At 33.2% G+C, this 19768-nt stretch overlaps 1 pseudogene; it reads left to right on the top strand.

Moving 5' to 3' along the window:
- The first annotated feature begins 4812 nt into the window (after window positions 1-4812).
- LOC107948127 (threonine dehydratase biosynthetic, chloroplastic-like) lies at window positions 4813-19095 on the top strand (annotated as a pseudogene).
- The last annotated feature ends 673 nt before the right edge of the window (window positions 19096-19768 follow it).

The raw sequence follows: 19768 nt of genomic DNA, 5'->3' as shown, positions 1-19768 counted from the left end.
CAGTGGTTTATCATACTCAAAGGATATATCATTTTAATCTCACTATCTTACTTTTCACTTATTCTATGCATACTTACTACATCTCATCACATACTAAGGTCTTCATTCTGGCGTTTAGTATACATACCTGCAATTTCTTGTAAAATAACTCAAATTCATTCTCTCTATTGACATACCTCACTGGAAGTATCGTCAATCCATTCATTGAGTTACCCATTGAACACTCGGAAATACCAATGAATACTCGAATAGTTTACTCCTAAGTACTATACAAGTAGCCAAAGCTACCTCGTACTTTGTAATACTTGCATAATTGAGCTACTCACGGGCCTTTATACCAAGTTAGTACCCGGACCCTATAGCTCTATCATGTAATGCCCGCTCATTGAGTTACTCATGGGTATGCACACAGTCAGTACCCGAACCTACATTACATATTTCACTTATCTCATGAACTCAGACTCAACTCATGAGTTCAGACCACTCAATTTCTCATGACTTACCTTTTTATAACCTACACTATTTTCGAGGTTCAACGGAATCTCGTATCTAACCTGATGTTGTCGCACTTGTTCATAACGTAGGTTACTCTTACCTTGCATTATTTATACTTTTATGACATTGAGTAAAATTATTATACATGGTAAAAAAATAAAACATTTAAAAGTAAGCTACAAGGACACGTTATTTACATATGTACTTACCTCGGTACAAAATGATAGGAACGAGCTTAATCCTCGTAAACTTTGTTCTTACCCCGATCAAGACCCGAATCAAGCTTCTCTTGATCTATATTGATAAAATTCATTCATTTCATCAGTATATCAATCTAGATACTCAAAAATTTATAATTGGGCAAAATGACCACTTTGCCCCTAGGTTTTCACAAAATGACCATTTTACCCCTAGGCTCAAAATTCGATTTTTATCACATTTTCTCACTAATCAAGCCTAGAAAAAAATACTTTTTATACTAGAAGCAGTCCACAATTTTCATTATTTCATACATTTATCACCTATTTTACAACTTATGCAAAATGGTCCTTAGTTATGGTTTTCATGAAAACTTCTTCATAAAAGTTGTTTATTACCTATACAAGACTCATTTTTCTTCCATAAAAATTCAACAAACAACCTAAATACTCTCATGGAAAAACCCTAGACTTTCAACCATTTTACAAAATAGTTCCTCCATTAGAAAGCTCATGCTACAAGGGTCTCAAAAGTATAAAAATATTTAAGAAAAGTCATCAAGATCACTTACTTGCAAAGGTTTAAAGTTGCTAAAATTTTAAATCTTAAAAACCCCTCTAATGGATAAAAATTTCGGTGGTAGGAGAAGAGAATGAAAAGATGAAGTCATTTTGTTTTATTCTATTCAATTAAGTCACCAAACCACCTAGACTTTTGACTTTTTGACCAACTTGGCCCCTATGGCCGGCCATTCTTCTAAAATTGGACTAATTGTCCTTTAAAGACCTCCACATTATGATTCATGGAAAATTAACACCCTTAGCTATCAAAATGGGACTTTTTTACTTTATGCAATTTAGTCCTTTTTCGCAATTAAGCATGCAATTGCTAAAATAAATTCATCAAAATTTTCATGCACTCATATAATCATGTTATAACACATAAAATAATATCAAAAATATTTTCTCCTACCTCGGGTGAGTGGTTTCGAAACCACTGTTCTGACTAGGCCCAAAATCGGGCTGTTATAGGTTTTATGCATAATGTTTTCATAGATGAGAAAGTAACATGCTAGTGATTGTGTCTTGGTTGATGCTTGGGTTTGGTTTGATAGATAGTATGATTAGATTATGCCTTGGCAAGGAATTGGTAAGTTTCAAGCTTATACTTATGGTTTGCTTGAAAAGATGTGGCAGTACTAGTATTTAGGTTATAAAGCTTATATAAATCAAATGCAAATTGGTTGAATGGTTGTGTGCTTAGATGTTAGGCTAGTTTTGAATTGTTGATGAAGGTGCCATATAGGGCATATTTATTAGGCACTAGGTTAATTGATTTAAATGATGTTTTTAGCATGAATTTGGTGGTGTTTTTTTTTTTGAATTGGTTGAAGTATGATATAATTGGTTGCTTATATCATAAGTGAAGTAGGAATTTTAAGCTTGCTATGTAAGGCATTTCCATGTACACACGACCTAGTACACGGCCGTGTGGCTTGTGAGTTTTGGTTGTTTTTTGTTGCACACAACCACAAAAAGTTACACGGTTTGGACACACGGCCGTGTGACCTATCCACAAGGCCGTGTGACCCATCCACAAGGCTGTGTGACCCATGCACATGACCATGTGGCCTATCTTACACGGGTTTGACTCTTGTACACAATTTTAGTGACACGGCCATATGGTTTTTCACACATGGGCTAAGTTTTCGTGCATCGCAACACGGCTGTGTGGCCCCTATATGCAGATTTTTCCTTCCTTTTTAAATTTGTTTCAATTTAATCCCTATTAATTGCCTACTAGTTTTAACCTTTTGTAAGCTCGATAAATGGTTGATGCTCGATAATTAATTAATATTTTAAATTATAATTTTCTTGTAAGTGTTTTTTATTTGTTCGTAGCACCTCATTACTCAGGTTCGATGACTGGACTAGGTAAGGGGTGTTACAAATGTCTTGGTCCCAGGATTGGTGAAGGTATCGCTATTCCAAAGCCCTGACATCGTGATACCCTTGCTTGGTGAAGTTTTTGCGTGATTTTGGACCTTCGACCCTAAACCTACAACACTCAAATGAAGTTTAGGGCACCAAATGACACAATTGAGTCTCAAAATAAGTAAAAAAGAGATAATTTCACTTATTAAATAAAAAAACCTAAAAACTAACAAAAACTACGTAAATGACACTATTGTACTTGAAAAAAGTATATGAGGAAAGCCTAATTTGCCATATTAAATTACAACAGATCAATGAGAATAGCGGAGAAAATCGTTTGGTTGAAAGCCAAAAAACATCAAGGATTCGCTTATCTAGAAACATATGTACGATTTCGGTCTAAGGTATTGCTATAAATATCACAAACCAAATCGATTTTCAAAATTTTAAATTTCTACTGTGCAAAAAAACCGTTCTCAAACCGGATTTTTCCAACAAGATTAACTTTATTAATTTATTTATTGTTCAAAATATGATCACCAACTTAAAATGGTTCATAAAATGGTAGGCACCAACTTAAAAATATGAATAAATTGAATTTTTAATTATTTATACCATTTTTACTAACTTAGAATATTTAACTAAGTTCGTGTCATGAATTATTAAATACCAATTCAAATGGAAAAAATAAAAATTAAAAAATTAAAAGAATAAATTTTATTGTAAGAATATTTATATATTTAATATTTTTATAATTTATTTTTAAATTAAATAGCTTAAATTATAATTTAGTTTCACTTTGGATAAATTACGCTTTTACTCATTGTTTTTTTTTTAAATTATATTAGATAATTTACTTTAAATATAACTTAATTATTATTCATATATTACCATTTATAAGTCTTTTTTTAAAATTAATCTTATTTTTATTATTTTTATAATAAAAATCTTTTTGTTACTATCAATTATTTTTTCATAAATTAATTTATTTATTAGTATAAAATTTTATAATAAAACATTCCAAATTTTTTTTATTTATTTTAACAATTGACATCTTTATTTATTATAATTATTTGAATTTAATATTTTCAATCTTCGTAATAAAACATATATTTTATATACTAATCATCTGTATTATTAATTTTTTTAAGATTAAAATTTTATTTCTTTTTAAAAATAATTATATTAATAAATACAGTTAATTTATGCGTCACTAAAGGTGTGCATAGGCCGGGCCCAGACAAAATTTTAGGCCCATTTTTTAGGTCTGGGCTTGGCCTGACTCGAAATATGAGCCTAAAAATTTGTCCAAGCCCGACTTGAAATAAAATTGTTAAGTCTGAGCCTGGCCCGGTCCGGCCCGACCCATATTAATTTTTTTACCTTATTTCATTATATAAAAAAATTAAAATATAATAAATCAAATACATTTAAAAATATAAAAACAAATATTAAAATAATAAACAAATAAAAAGTGAGACTAAAATAATTTTAAAAACAATACATAAATTGAAAATATAATAAAAAGTGGTTATATTAAAATTGAAAATAAAATGTAAATAATATTAAAAATAATATATATATTTAGTATATAATTCGGGCCAGGTCGGGCCGGGCAAAAAAAGTTTTACCCAAAGCCCGGTCCTATTTCTAAACGGGTCTCATTTTTTTGCTCAAACCATATTTCGGGCTTATATTTTTATCCGAACCCTCCTATTTTTCGAGCGGCCCTTCGAACTTGGCCGGATAACTTGACCCATGCATACCTCTATGAGTCACACAAATATGCAAACTTATTATATATATTCAAACGGATCACATGATCTAAAATAAAATTAATAGAATTGTGTTGGTTAATTTTAATTTTTTTGTTAAAATAAAAACAAATTCCAACAGCAAATTACTTCAAAGCTGACCTAATAAAAAAAAGTTTAAAGCTTACCTAAAATAAGATGAAGCTAACTCCATATTTGTTTCCACGTAGCCCGTCTCTGGTTTGATGTTTCATTTAGAGGTCACCCGCAGTGAAGCGAAACCTCGTCCCATAAAGTGACAGCCTTTCGTCACCGAGACTACGTGGCGTTAATTTACAGGCTCCGTTTCTTCAACTCTAAAATTGCGCCAAAACGGAAGAGAGTACCCCACTCCAATTTTCTTCTTTCGGCCTATAAAAGGTACAAAATCCCTCCAAAGGGCAAAGCCGCCTCAACGCCTCACAAGCACATCACGGTTTTATTACATAAAAGAAAAAGGAAGAAGAAAAAGGAACTGATGGAGGGTCTCCGCCTCGCGCCACCTCAACCGACGCTACTCCACCGCACAGAGACCGTGCTACGTACATCATTCATTGGGCCACACTTTACAAAGAAATGTATCGCCCATCGGATCAGAGTCTCTGTGTCAAAACCGACGACTGAGGTCTCTTCCCCGACCCTTACTTCTAGCGAAGACACTGTCGCTTCGTCTCCGTCGCAAGGTTTCGTGGTGGCGCCTTCCGAGCGGCCGAGGGTGTCTGCCAATTCCCTGCAATATCCCTCAGGGTACTTAGGTGCGATTCCAGAACGTTCAGTGGACGAAGGAAACGGCGACGTGAAGAATGCGATGGAATGCTTAACGAATATATTGTCGTCCAAAGTTTATGATGTGGCGATAGAGTCGCCGTTACAATTGGCGACTAAGTTGTCTGAACGATTGGGTAATCAAGTTTGGCTCAAGAGAGAAGATTTGCAGCCGGTAAGAAAACTTTCCGTTTTTAAAAAATGGAACCTTTTTGTGCATTATTTAATGATTCCAACGTTCCTTTTTCTTTTAAATTTTGCACTCTTTTTGAAGTTGTAGTTTTTTGTTCTGCATTACATTTATTGAAATGTGATAGACTTCCTTGTCTTTATGGCTTTTGGTTTTTCATTTATAATGATATTTGTTTCTATGATTAATGGTGGTGGTGTCGGGAGATTGGGACATCTTATATTCTATGATTTTGCTTTTACTTATTTAAACCTTAGCGGAGTCTTTATTTCATCTTGGATTAGCGCTTTCTGTTTTTTAATTTATGTGCCCTCAGATACTTAGTGTTATGAGTAAGCATTCACATTTTGTTAGTTGAATTTTAGTTCTATCGTGGAGTGGAGTATGTTAATAACTTGCCAAAATGGAAACACTTTACTTTCTAGTTCATCGTATTTGAAATAGAGATCTGAGTACCTGACTTGTTTTTTTGCAGTTCCTTATTTTCCATATTATGATAAAGTGCTTACTTGTTTGATGTTCGATATTTTCAGGTATTCTCTTTTAAGCTTCGTGGAGCTTATAATATGATGGCTAAGCTTACGAAGGAGCAGTTAGAAAAAGGGGTTATTTGCTCATCAGCAGGCAATCATGCCCAAGGGGTTGCATTGGCTGCCAAGAAGCTTGGTTGCAATGCTGTTATCGCTATGCCTGTCACAACTCCTGAAATTAAGGTATTTCTTTGTGAAATTTCTCGTATCAATTGTGCCGTCTGTAGGATTTTTTAATTTGAATGGTGGGTTTCTTTTTTTGCAGTGGCAATCTGTTGAGAGGTTGGCTGCAACTGTTGTTCTCGTTGGAGATTCTTATGATGAGGCACAAGCATATGCTAAAAAGCGGGCTAAAGAGGGAAGTCGTACCTTTATACCCCCTTTTGATCATCCAGACGTTATCATGGGACAAGGTACTGTTGGAATGGAGATTGTGCGCCAAATGCAAGGCCCATTGCATGCAATCTTTGTTCCTGTTGGTGGTGGTGGGCTCATAGCTGGCATTGCTGCTTATGTAAAGAGGGTTTCCCCAGAGGTATTTGGTTTCTTATTTTAAACATTACTATTGCATAATGTTGCGTGGGAGCTTGGAGTTCTTTCATTCTTTGTAGATGATAAGCGCTTGCCACTTCATATATTCAGTTTCCTTCCTTTTTTATTACTCTCGAGCCTTGAATCATCATATATATTTCAAGACTTGAAATTTCATTTGGTTTTTGTTAAAGGTGGGAATTTATTTTGTTGCTAATTGCTAGATAACTTGATCTGACCTTGGCAATTATGTTGACATATCATAATAGGCGTCCCTGGTCAGATGCTTAAGATCTTCATGGAAGCTGACTTAGGAAAGTTTTCAATTGACTGTTACGTATTGATGACAATTTCACCTTACAGACATAGATGAATTAGAATAGTTTAAGACTTAGAAGCATGCCTCATTTTCCAGTCTTTAGAAATTAATAGGTGAGCAAGCTTTTCTAACGCTACTTTATACTTTTTGCATTGCCTAATTTTAATTTGATACATAGCGCCTTTGATTAATTAATTATATTCAGAACTTTGTCTTGTTCAAACTCAGATAACTATAGGACTACCAATATGATTATATGCATTTGTAGAAAAAACTAGAGTGGACTTAAATTCTTGATATGTTGAACTCATGATCATGGTACATTGAGAATCTCTTAATACACTAGATGAAACTCCAAGGTTTTCTTATCTATTTTCAGCTCTAACGTGTTTTTTTCTTTTCATTTATGATCTTACAAGAGGCCTGCATCCAGCACACCTGTTACATCCTTGATTGAAACTTATGTTCTACTGTTGGAAATTCACTTTTAGGGTTATTCCCCCCCCCCTTTTAGAAGTGAAAATTTGTTATCTTGTAGATTGCTTCAATTAGTGTGTTTTTCATGAAATGATTTAGAAACGAAATGTTTTAGGCAATTTGCGGTTTTGTTTTCTCTCTCTCTCTCTCTATTTATTTTTGTTTGAAATTATATGACTGAGCTTGTACGTTGTTGCATGACATAATTCATCCACATTACTTGCTGGTGTCTTAATATTCAGGTGAAGGTTATTGGAGTGGAGCCTTCTGATGCAAATGCAATGGCATTGTCATTGCATCATGGTGAAAGAGTGATGTTGGACAAGGTTGGAGGATTTGCTGATGGAGTAGCTGTTAAGGAAGTTGGTGTAGAAACCTTCTGTCTATGTAGAGAATTGGTCGATGGTGTTGTTCTTGTAAGCCGTGATGCTATTTGCGCCTCTATAAAGGTATGATTTTCATGTTCCTAAATTTGCATTGATTTGCTTTGGCTGATAAATATATATTTTTTCATCCCAATTGTTAAAATACAAAACGATAATCAATTTTTACATCTTCAGTTTCTCAAAATTTATTTTGCTTATACTTGAAAATGGATAAGGATGGAAAATTATTTATTAATCCAAGGTTAAGCTACAGAGATGTTATGAAAATTATCAATTAGATTCAATGTTTTCCATTGACCTTTTTCTATGCTTGGCCCCACCCACTGAATTGTTGACATATCATTTCATAAAATCTTAATTTGAAATGAAGTGTCAGGCTTTAAGTTTAAATGTGGTGTACCGTTGGTTTTATTCAGATTCTAGATGTTGTATTTTAGGAATTAGGATTTGCCTTTGGTTCTTCATATAAAGGTAACTTGGTTCTGGTTAGTTTCCTCGTAATTTGCATGTTTAACGTGAAATTATTCAATTTTAGATGCAGTTTTCTGGTGAGCTATTTTCCTTTTTGGGATACAATTTTTTCTCTAAATTATTTATTCGCAATCTTCTAGATGTTAGAAACCCTTCTTATGATGCTTTTCTCTCCTTGTTTCTCTTTTCTTTGTTCGTTATGACTAATATGATTGGTTTTCGTTGGATGACTGATGTACTCAATTAATTATCACACAGATTGTTTGAATGGTTAGGATTGACTGCTATAATGCTTGTGTTGCAGGACATGTTTGAAGAGAAGAGGAGCATTCTAGAACCAGCAGGTGCCTTAGCTCTTGCAGGAGCTGAAGCATATTGCAAATATTATGGTTTGAAAGGAAAGAACATTGTGGCTATAACTAGTGGCGCAAACATGAATTTTGATAAGCTTAGAGTGGTTACCGAACTGGCTAATGTGGGTAGAAAACAAGAGGCAGTTCTTGCAACCATTTTGGCTGAGAAGCCTGGAAGCTTTAAACAATTTTGTGAACTGGTATTTCCTTGCAAGTTAATGTCTTTTAACTTACCTATAAAATTTCCACTTTCTTCATTTGTGTTACTAAATAACAGTATCTGATAACCCATTAACTATTGGGATTGACAGGTAGGACCAATGAAATATCACCGAGTTCAAATATAGATGTAGTTCTGATAAAGCGGCTGTCGTTTTGTACAGGTTAGTTAGCATTTTTTGATGACAAGATAAAAGAAGATCATGCATTTGTATGTTATTTTTCTTTTGATGTTCTTTTGCATTTTAATAGTTGAAGGGATGTGATACGTTGCCATCTATACTTTCCTATTTTAGAAGATCACATGCATCTAGGAAAAAGCAGGTTTGTATGTCTTACATGGAGTTTGACTTAATCTTTGATCCCGTAGAGGAGATTGTAGTCTACATAATGGGATGATTCACTCTACTAGGGCAACACATATCTCATCTTATCCTTAGTTATTGGCTTAATTGTAGTTTTAGTATCTTCTCATTTAGTGGCTTAACCGTAGTTTTCTTTCCTTGCAAATAACATAATCCCTTAGTTTAGGTTGTTAAACTCTAAATACTCCAAGGGGTTCTAGACTTAGGACCATCCTGAAATTACTAGTTAATATGTATTCGGATAGCCGTCCACTCTATACAAACTGCTTAAAGCAAATCTTTTCTATCTCATTTTCTTTTTCAATAAATTACTTAACTTTTGTAACACCCTTTACCCAGTATGGTTGTTGGACCCAAGCAATAAGGTGCTATAAAAAGTATCAAACATTTACAAACAATTTATAGATCAAAAATCTCAAAAAGGTATCAGTTTATCTCATACGAACGAGTATATCATTTATATCAATCAATTTCCAGTTAATATCGAGCTTATGGAAGATTAAAACTAAGTAGACAGCTATAGTGATCATTTTAAAATTAAATAAAAAAGGTGGGAAAATTTTGCAAACAGGGGACACACAGTCGTGTTCCCTAACTGTGTGCAAGAGCTAACCCGTGTGAGATGGGTCACACGTCGTGTCATTGGACCGTATAATAAATTGTGGCCATGTGCACCAAAATCACTTAAAAATTTATAGACCACACTGTCATGCCATAAGCCCGTGTATGGCACACAACCATGTCTTAGGCCGTGTATATATGAAAATACCTTTAATGCAAGCTTAAAATCCCTACTTTACTCATGACACAAGCAACCAAATTTACCATACTTCTACCAGTTCAAAAACACCAAATTCATGACAAAAACATCAATTAAATCAACCAACTTAAGTGCCTAATCAATATGCTATAATTGACACCTCAACTAACAATTCAAAACTAGCCAAACATGTATGCATTCAACCATTTCACATTTGCTTTCATATTACCCTTATAACCTAAGTACTTGTAATAGCAAACCTTTTCAAGCAGAGCATAGGTATAAATATCAAACTTACCAAATCATCTCTAAGGCATAACCTAAGCATACCATCCATCATACTATTTCCAAGCATTAACCAAAACACATCACATAACATGATATTTTCTCAACCATTAGAACATTAGGCATATAACTCAAGCAACATATCAAGACATCAACAACATATCTATTATCATCATATGTACCAAAATGCCAACAATATGCAAAATGGTCATAATAACCAAAAGACTTCTTAGGTACATGTCAAGACCCAAAATGATCACATCATACGCCAGAATATACCTAATCTACGCACGGAAAATAAAATTGTACGTCGAGTATAACTCAATGATGTTTTTATATTAGAATTTTAAATCATAATATAAATCAAGTAATGCATGAATCAACAAAAGCGAGTTAAAATGCAAATTAATATGACTACTTACATGTCACAATATATAACTCGTTATACAATCAAATTTTACATTTTTGAATCTATAATTTGATATCCACTAATCATCCTTGTTTCAATTTATAATAATGAATTTCTCAATTTCACAACATAATTTTATCAACCAATCATCAAATCACATATGTTTTAGCACAACTCATCACAAATAAACTTCAATTGTACAATTATAACAATATACCAGATTTTCGAATTTATTCAATTTAGTCCCGATCAATAAATTAAATCGATCGATTTAATTCAACTTGTTCTATCATTTCTATCTTACCTTGTGTTATTACCATGCAATGCAATTCATAAATGCAGTAATTAAGAAAGTTCGGGTTATAGAAATACAAACCGTAAACTTCAAGCTATTTGTCGATGACTTTATTTTTTTCTTTCCGTTTTGAGGATTCCAAGTCGACGTTAGTTACGAATTAACATAAATACATATCATTTTCACATTCAATTGCTAATTTATGTAATTTTTGCATTTTATTCGATTTAGTTTCCTAAATCGAGACTAACATAATTTTCACATTTAACCCCCAAATCTAATGTCGAATTCACTAGAGTCCCTATAGGGCTTCCTATTTCTCAATTACATTTCAAGTTATGTATTTTAGTCCCTATTACACATCATCAGTTAACTTTACAATTTAGTCATTTTTCTATATTAAACTTAAAATCTATTAAAATATCACCAAAATTTTAAACTATCTAACAATGGTAACATTCACAATCTTTAACAGTATTGAAAATTATGACATGTGTCAGCTAGCTTGGATTATTGGGATTTCGAAAACATAATATTTACAAGGAAAAGACTAAATTATACTAACCAAAACAGAGTTTGAAACCTTGAAAAACTTAGTCGTGCGTCTTCTTCCATTCTCTTAAGCTTTGAATTTTTGGAAAGTGAATAGCGAAGTTGTTTTTCTCTTACTCTCCATTAATGTAAATGTGTTTTATTTAATTTAATTTATTATTATATTATCCAATATATTTATTTTTAATGCTTCATTACGTCCACTACTAATGATTCATTGGTCTAATTGTTTCAAAAGTCCCTTAGTCATGTTCCACAATAATAGTTAATAACAATTGAAATTTTAACACTTTTACGATTTAGTTCCTACACGAAAATTAAGCATTAATTCCATGAATTTTATTGACCGAAAATTAATTCACTTCTATTAGTACTCTGTAAGAAATTTAATAATAATATTTACGATTCTGATTTACAAAAACAGGGTTTTGAAGCCACATTTTCTAATACCACTAACTTTCGGGTCGTTATAGCTTTTCTTTTCTATCTCTTTGTTGATTATCTCTATTGAGAAATTCAATCCTTATCATTTTGGTATCAAAGCAAAATGACCATCATGGTTAACACTGGATTATCTGATCTCCAAAATGATCCATCCAACTCAAACACTAATCCACCAACCAATTCAAATTTTGATTCCATTGCCCAACAATTAAGTGCCATCGCTTTTAAATTAGACGTCCTAAACTTGTTAGCAGTAGAATTAGTAGTATTAAATGCTTGAGCCAATGGGATCCCTCTTCCAAATAATAGAAAGACAATGACTGATGATAGTGATTGGAGGAACTAAAGTTGGCATTGCCTTTATATATCTCAAAGGTGATGTCCTCGACTTATTTTCTTGGATCAACTAGGAGCAAACTTTACTATAATAGAAGGAGCTTTTGATGGCATTGCAAGAAAACTATGGTCGGTCAAAGTTCTAAAATCTTGATGAACATCTTTGTAGTATATAACAAATAAGATCTCTTTGAGAATATAGATAATAATTCTCCAAAAGATCTTTGCTAGTCACAAAATTAGGTCGATCATTGCCTTTTAGGCGTGCTTTTGAATAGCCTAAAGAGGTGCTAAAGGTTGATGTTAGGATTCAGTAGCTGAAAAATGTCTACAAAGACATCAATTTGGCCATTCTATTTGTGGCCAAGCTAATCCCAAATTGTAGCAACAAAAGGCTTGATTGGACCATATCCAGCTGTACCAACCTAAAGCTTGAAAACTCATTTACGCAAGCTTTACAACCTTGGGATAACACTTCTCTCTCGGTTGTTCTTGCTAATTAAGAGGTAATTTTCAGATTATGCATGCTACGGCTGAATCCTTGCAAGCACAATCTTTTGGATCTAAACAACAAAATTGATTGAACAAGTGTCTTTGTTCTTGGTCTAACGAGAAAATTGCACCAAGACATTGATGCACACCCAGAAGTTTTTCTCTCATGGAGATTGTAAAAGACCAAGAAAACTTTGATGAGATACTAGATGTCGAGGTGTGACAGCCACAGTTGACATGGTTGAGATTTCCTTGCTTACCATTTTGGGCAATTCTTCAATTGCTACGTTGAAGCTTCGAGGAAAATTGGACTTTGTGAAGTTATCATATTGGTGGACACTGGCTCAACCCAAAAATTTATCTCTAATGCTATAGTTGAAGAACTTGCAATTCTAATATGTTATATAGACTTTTAGGCAATGATTATGTACATGATATTAGGCTTAATTCTAGGATAGAATTTGGTTTGATTCCTTTAAATTTCCTTCCTCTTTTAGACTATTTGGAATATTTGTCGACTTGAAGACTGCATGATTCTCATGTGTCTGCGAAAGCTTCACGAGCCTCCTTCACATGCCGACGCATGGGACATCACATGTTCATCAGTTTTTTGCGTAGATATTGACTCACTGTCCTGAATCAAGCCTAGTGGTTGGGTGTTTGATTGGAGGTGACGCTAAAAGAGTTTTGGTGTTTTTGGGGTTTTTTTTTTCATTACTGTTTGCACACTGCTTAGAGCCCATTTTCTTGCTGTTTGGTTCAATTTGTTGGGTAATTATAATTTCATCTCTATTTGAGTGGCATTGGGATAATTAGTTTTTGAAGGCTTTGTAGGTGGGTCATCACAGTATTTTGTGTCAATCTTCGGCCTTGATTTGGCAAATTTAGCGAAGTAGTTCAAAAGTTTTGGCTCGAAAAAAGCAAATGTGACTACTTAGCCTTCTATAGACAACCAATACTTGGCATTATTCTTCTTGTGGTGTATGTTGATAACATCGTCATTATAGGAGATGATGTAGCAAGAATCTCTCCTATCAAATCTTTCTTCTATATCGATTTTTACATGAAAGATTTGAGGTAGTTGAAGTATTTATTGGGGGTAGAAGTCACAAGGACCAAAGGGAATTTTTCTATTTTAGAGAAGTACGTTCTTGATGTACTTACAGATACCTGAAAGTTGGCTGCAAAACCTTGCAGTACTCCAACGATACCTAATGTGCATTTTACAAAAGATGATAATGATCTTAAGAGATATAAGGTGGTAGTTAAGAAATTAAACTTCCTCATTGTAACTTGTTCAGATGTTGCATTTGTCGTAAGTAATGTTGAGACAATTTATGTCCACATAATCAAGCATTGGGCAAGGTTATTTTTGCAGATGTTGATTTTGTTGAATCTATGATTGATAAAAGGTCTACTACTGTATCATGAATGAGTAAGAAGTAGAATGCTGTATTTCTATTGAGGTTGAAACCAGAGATAAGGCTATGACACAATTTACGTGTGAAGACATGTGGATATAACATCTGTTAATTGAAATTGGATTGAAGCATACATCACTAGCAAAACTTTGGTACCATAATTAAGTTTCTGTTCATATTGCCTCGAAATGAAACTATCATGAAAGAATCAAACTTTTAACATCTGTTAATTGAATTGGATTGGAGCATACACCACTAGCAAAATTTTGGTGCCATAATTAAGTTGCTCTTCATATTGCCTCGAAATCAATCTATCATGAACGAATCAAAGCATCAAGGTCAACTATCACTTGTTCACTGGCTATGTGAAGTCAAGAGAACAACTTGTTGATTTGTTCACAAAGGTATTGAATGGTAATCGAGTTGGCTACCTATGTAACAAGCTGGACATGATCAACATTTACGCTTTAGATTAAGTGGAAGTGTTACAAATTCTTAAGCAGAGATTATGTATATGATATTACACCTAATTCTAGTATAGGATTTCATTTGACTTGTTTTACTTTTTTCCTACTTTTAGACTATGTAAACGTGTATATATAGGCTCACCATAGAGATGAAATCCAACAATTTTCTATTCGTCTCTTCTATTGTTTTCATAATCAAACAAATCCTTCTTTTTAGTGTATAAATTGATATGGTGAAATCATTAGTTGTGCAATTGAATTTGCAAAGATCTTTTTGTGCAATTGCCAAGCCTATCACACAAGACTTCTAGCAATCTTTATTGGTGACACGAATTTGGTTTTGGGGATTTAATGGTTAGCATCTTTGAACTCAGTTCAGGCAAATAGGAATGAAATGTTCATGATTTTCTTGATGGCAAGCCATATTAGTTGCAAGGAGTTTCAACCAACCAATCAAATAACATCCCTTTCTAATAGAATTTCTAAGATGCTAGATAATACCTTTGAATCTTCATCTCCTATTCAATCTCTTCTTCAAGACTTTGCACCAGTTTTCATCGAATCTGCTGGGTGAGTAAATTTCGATTCAATTCGAAAAATCGAAAAAAAATTTAAATTTTGAGTTAATTGAATCAAGTTATTTGAATTATTCTACTTGAATTTCACAATTTGAATAATAAATTGGTGTAAATACCCTTTTGGTTCCTGTCAACTTCGAAAATAAACAAATTAGTCTCTCACCAAAAGTTACAAAAAGAATTTAAAATAATTTTCAAAAATTCAAAATTTATATTTTTCAAATAATTATAAAAAATATAAAAAAAGTTAAGATTTTAAATTTTTTTAAATAATAATTTTGGGACCTAATTAATGATTCAAATTTATGATACTCAAGTAAATTTTTTTTTTATTTTGCTTTGAATTTTTTTTCAAATATATATGATTTCAAATTTATGTGCTCTAATATGAAATTAGTTATATTGTAACAATATTTTTATTTGACATGTTTAATTTTTTTAATTTAACTCGAACAATTTCACTTGATTAGATTCGACTTGACTCGAATTTTATTTCATTCGAATCGATTCGATAAAAATTCAAATTGAGTTAGGATAATAAAATAAGACTCGCAAACTCGATTAACTTGAAATTTTTTCACTCAATTCTATCAAACTCACATTCCTAGAATCTGCATCCCACCTTGACAAATGTCACACCCCAAATCTAAGACCATATCACTAAATTCGCATTCACCCTTCATACATTTACAAAATAACTTTTTGCTCTCATTTAAGACATTATGAATTTGTGGATATGCTTTTTGGCCGCTCCAATGCCACTTTCCGAGCTACCATGAATGATTTGTTTCTACCATACCTCTTCAAGTTTTTTTCCTTATGATATTTTGATTTATAGTTCTAGTAGTCAGCAACACCAAGATCACATCTATGTTACCTTGCAGTTGCTTTCCATCAACTCATTCTTTGCCAATTCAAAAGAAGTGTTTATTTGGGTAGATACAAATTGGTTTTTTAGGCCATGTGGTATCCTAGAAAGGCGTGGTTGTTGATCCATGAAAAAAACCGAGTAGTATTGCAACGATCAACCCCACAAAATATAGAAGGACTTAGAATTCTAGGGACTTTCGGATTACTACGCATGATTTGTGCAAAACCATGGCATCATTGATCATCCTTTTTATTGGATTCACAAAAAAAGACTGTTTCACTGGTCACCTACTAAAGAAGTTGCCTCCAACCAACTGATAGAAGCATTAACTATGGTAGTAGTGTTATGTTTACCTGATTTCTCAATGCCATTTATGTTAAATGTGATGCTTCGATAGCTGGTGTTGGAGTAATTCTTTTACAACAAGATCATCCAATTGCCTATTTCAGCAGGCGTCTTTCTTTTTATTAGATTAAATATACTTGTGATCGAGAATTATTAGTGCTGGTTCTAGCTTTACAAAAACGGCACATTTTTTCTTTTGAATTCCCATTCTTTTGTTAAGGTTGATCATTGCAGCTTGTAAGTTTCTCCTCGACTATAGAATTTCAACTAATGAACAATGATGGTTCCCATTGATTTCCACAAGTTAGCAGTTCCCATGGATTTCACAAGTTACAAGAAGCTCTTCGAGGCTAAACAAATCATGGAACAACTCACTAAAGACCCATCTGCAGATTCTAACTTTCAAATGACTGATCAACCCCTTCTATAGATCTCGATTAGTAATTCTTGATTCTCCCACTATAAAAGATAAAATTTGGTGGAAGCTCACAATATGCTTATGGGCTGTTTACTTAAAAACACTTAAAAGGTGTCAACCAATTTTTTCTGGCTACAACTTGAATTGGGATGTGAATTTTTATTCAAAATTGCTTGGCTTACTAGCAGAACAAGTATCAATCTCTTGCTCTAACCAACCTGTTGCAACCCTTGATTATCAATCTCTGGCTACAGCTTCTTCTTTTTTTTTTCTTCTGTAAGGCAATAAGGATAAAAAACACCTGATTAACTTTGTTTTATCTTTTACTGTTTTCATTTGATATACCTTTACTACTAAGAGGGGAATTATATCAAACTTTATACTTCTCATTTTTGACCATTCAACAACAAAAATTGACCATAAAGAAACCATACATATTGACCAATAAAAAATTTGCATGTTATGCAGATAAACTAGATTAGACTTTAGAGTTTACTATATATCTTAAGCTTTATATATTATATATACACAGACTTGCAAGAACTCAGACATGTGTATATTTCACTACTCAGGCTACCGCCTTTTTTGCGCCTGAGACAATTTAAGGGCTCTAGTGCCTAGAATGCGCCTTGCGCCCTTGACAACACTAGTGACACGAATTGCAGCTGCCTTCGTCATCTAAAGTCCATCCTATCTTTCATGTGTTACTTCTCCGTCCTGCTAGAGAAGATTTCAAAGTCACAACACCCGCTCCTCTACCCATCAATGTTGATTGGGAATTGATGGTAGAATCAGAATATATATAGCATATCATTGGTTTTAGAACTCAGGAGGTCCTACGCTTGAATTACTTGGCTTCATCACTCATAGAGGAGGTGAGTTGGGAATCTTGCTGATCAGTTTCCATCCTTCTGCCTTGAGGACAAGGCAAAATTGCAAGACGGTGAATAAATACAGTACCACCTATACTTACCTATTTTAGAAGATTACGTGCATGTGGGAAAAAAGCTGGCTAATATGTCTTACATGGGGTTTGACTTAACCCTTGATCCTATAGATAAGATTGTGGCCAGAATGATGGGATGATTCGCTTTACAAGTTCAACACATCTGTATCTTCTCTGGTTAATGACTAAATTGTAGTTTTGATGTCTTCTCCTTATTTAGTGGCTTAATTGGAGTTTACTTTCCTTTCAAATAACATAGCCTTTAGACTAAAAATAAATTAAGGGGTTCTAGATATAGGATCATTCTGAAATTACTAATTCATTTGTATTGGGAGAGTTGCCCACCCAAAAAGGACTGCTTATTGGAGAAATAGTGTTTTAGATTCTTGCATTACCTTCTTCAATAAGTTACTTGTCTTTTCATTTCCATCTCTTTGATTTTTTTCTAATGAGAAATTCAGTCCCAATCAAGATGATTTGGTAGTCTGAAATATGTGAACTGAAGTGAGGGCATTATATTATCTGCCATGAGTGTTTGCAGTGTCGGCGTTCACATGGTTTCTGACCTTGAAGCAATGAAGCAGAGGCTGGAATCTTCTCAACTTAGAACGTACAATCTTACAGCAAGTGATTTGGTTAAAGATCACTTGCATTATTTGGTAATTACTAATTTTAACAAAATTTCCCTCCTTTGTGGTGATTGTATATTTGCTGTCTTTGTTAATTCTTTTAATCATCTCTTTCAGATGGGAGGCAGATTGAATGTAGAAAACGAGGTTCTATGCCGATTTGTTTTCCCGGAGAGGCCTGGTGCTTTGATGAAGTTCTTAGACACATTTAGTCCACGGTGGAATATTAGTTTGTTCCATTACCGCGGTCAGGTTAGCATCCAAGAAAAACTTTGCTGAGAACTTTCAATTCTAATGGGTTGTGCTTTAGAACAAGACATTAATCCTGATTTTATTTCATCCAACAGGGTGAAACAGGAGCTAATGTGTTGGTCGGAATTCAAGTTGGGAAGAGCGAGATGGAGGAGTTTATACAAAGATCGGAAAGTCTTGGATACGAGTATGTATTGGTAACCAACGACAGCAATTTCCAACTTCTGATGCATTAGTTAAGAAATAGAATATGTAGTTCCCAATAAGGTTTAAGGTCTTGGTTTTTCTTGCATTGGACTAAATACTTTCAGACTTATATGTACCCAATAATATATGAGCTTCATGATTTAAATATCGAATTAGAGGTCAGTCAAACCAGTGAGATCTCCATTGGTTTAATTTTGTATATAGTTTTGAGCAGTGGACGCCATGTTACTAGAAATTTGCATATGTATCATATATGTAAGGTAGTAAAGCTCAAGAGGTAGGAGCCAACTTCTTAGCTTCTGGTTCCTTTGAATATGTACAGGCCAACTCTACTAAAACAATTATTTATTCAAACAAAACAATTCAAGCTGTCTTTGTCCATAATGAAATTACTTTAATTGTATTATTAATTATTAAATCAAAATATTTAAAAAAAAATGTTTACAAGGCATAAACATAAATAAAAGGCGCATGAAATAGACACGTAAACTATATATGGTACAGGTACAGGTACAGGGTAAAGAAGGGAAGAGTAGTTAGGGGGAGGCTATAATTTTTCAATCCATATCCACCATTATCCATCCCCATAAACCCCCAACTCCTTCGCCACTACTTCACTCCAAAACCACCGATACACCCTTGTTCCTCGTCCATTCCCAAATTTAATTAAATTAATTAAATTGCGATTCATATTTTTTTATTTTGATAATTGAGGGTGGGAAATGAAATTACTTAAAATTGAATCAAAATTTTCATAGTTATAATATAATATTTTTATCAAGGCCAAAAACTTTGATTACTATTATTATTATCTCCCATTATTATTTTATCAATTACCTTCCAGAATTCAAGGTGTCATGAATGCACCGCTTACCTTTCATATTTTATATTATTATTCATTAAAAAGATTTGTTGCATTACATTTTAAAATGAAAAAAATATTAGAGATTTTATTGATTAATAAAAATTTTATAATATTTTTCTAAAATTTATATTTATAGATAAAAGATGTATAAATAAAATAAAATTTTACTT

This window comes from Gossypium hirsutum, chromosome A04 (genome assembly GCF_007990345.1).
Source record: "Gossypium hirsutum isolate 1008001.06 chromosome A04, Gossypium_hirsutum_v2.1, whole genome shotgun sequence".
NCBI lineage: Eukaryota > Viridiplantae > Streptophyta > Magnoliopsida > Malvales > Malvaceae > Gossypium > Gossypium hirsutum.
Note: the sequence above shows the minus strand (reverse complement) of the source record. Positions and strands in the feature narration are given on the sequence as shown.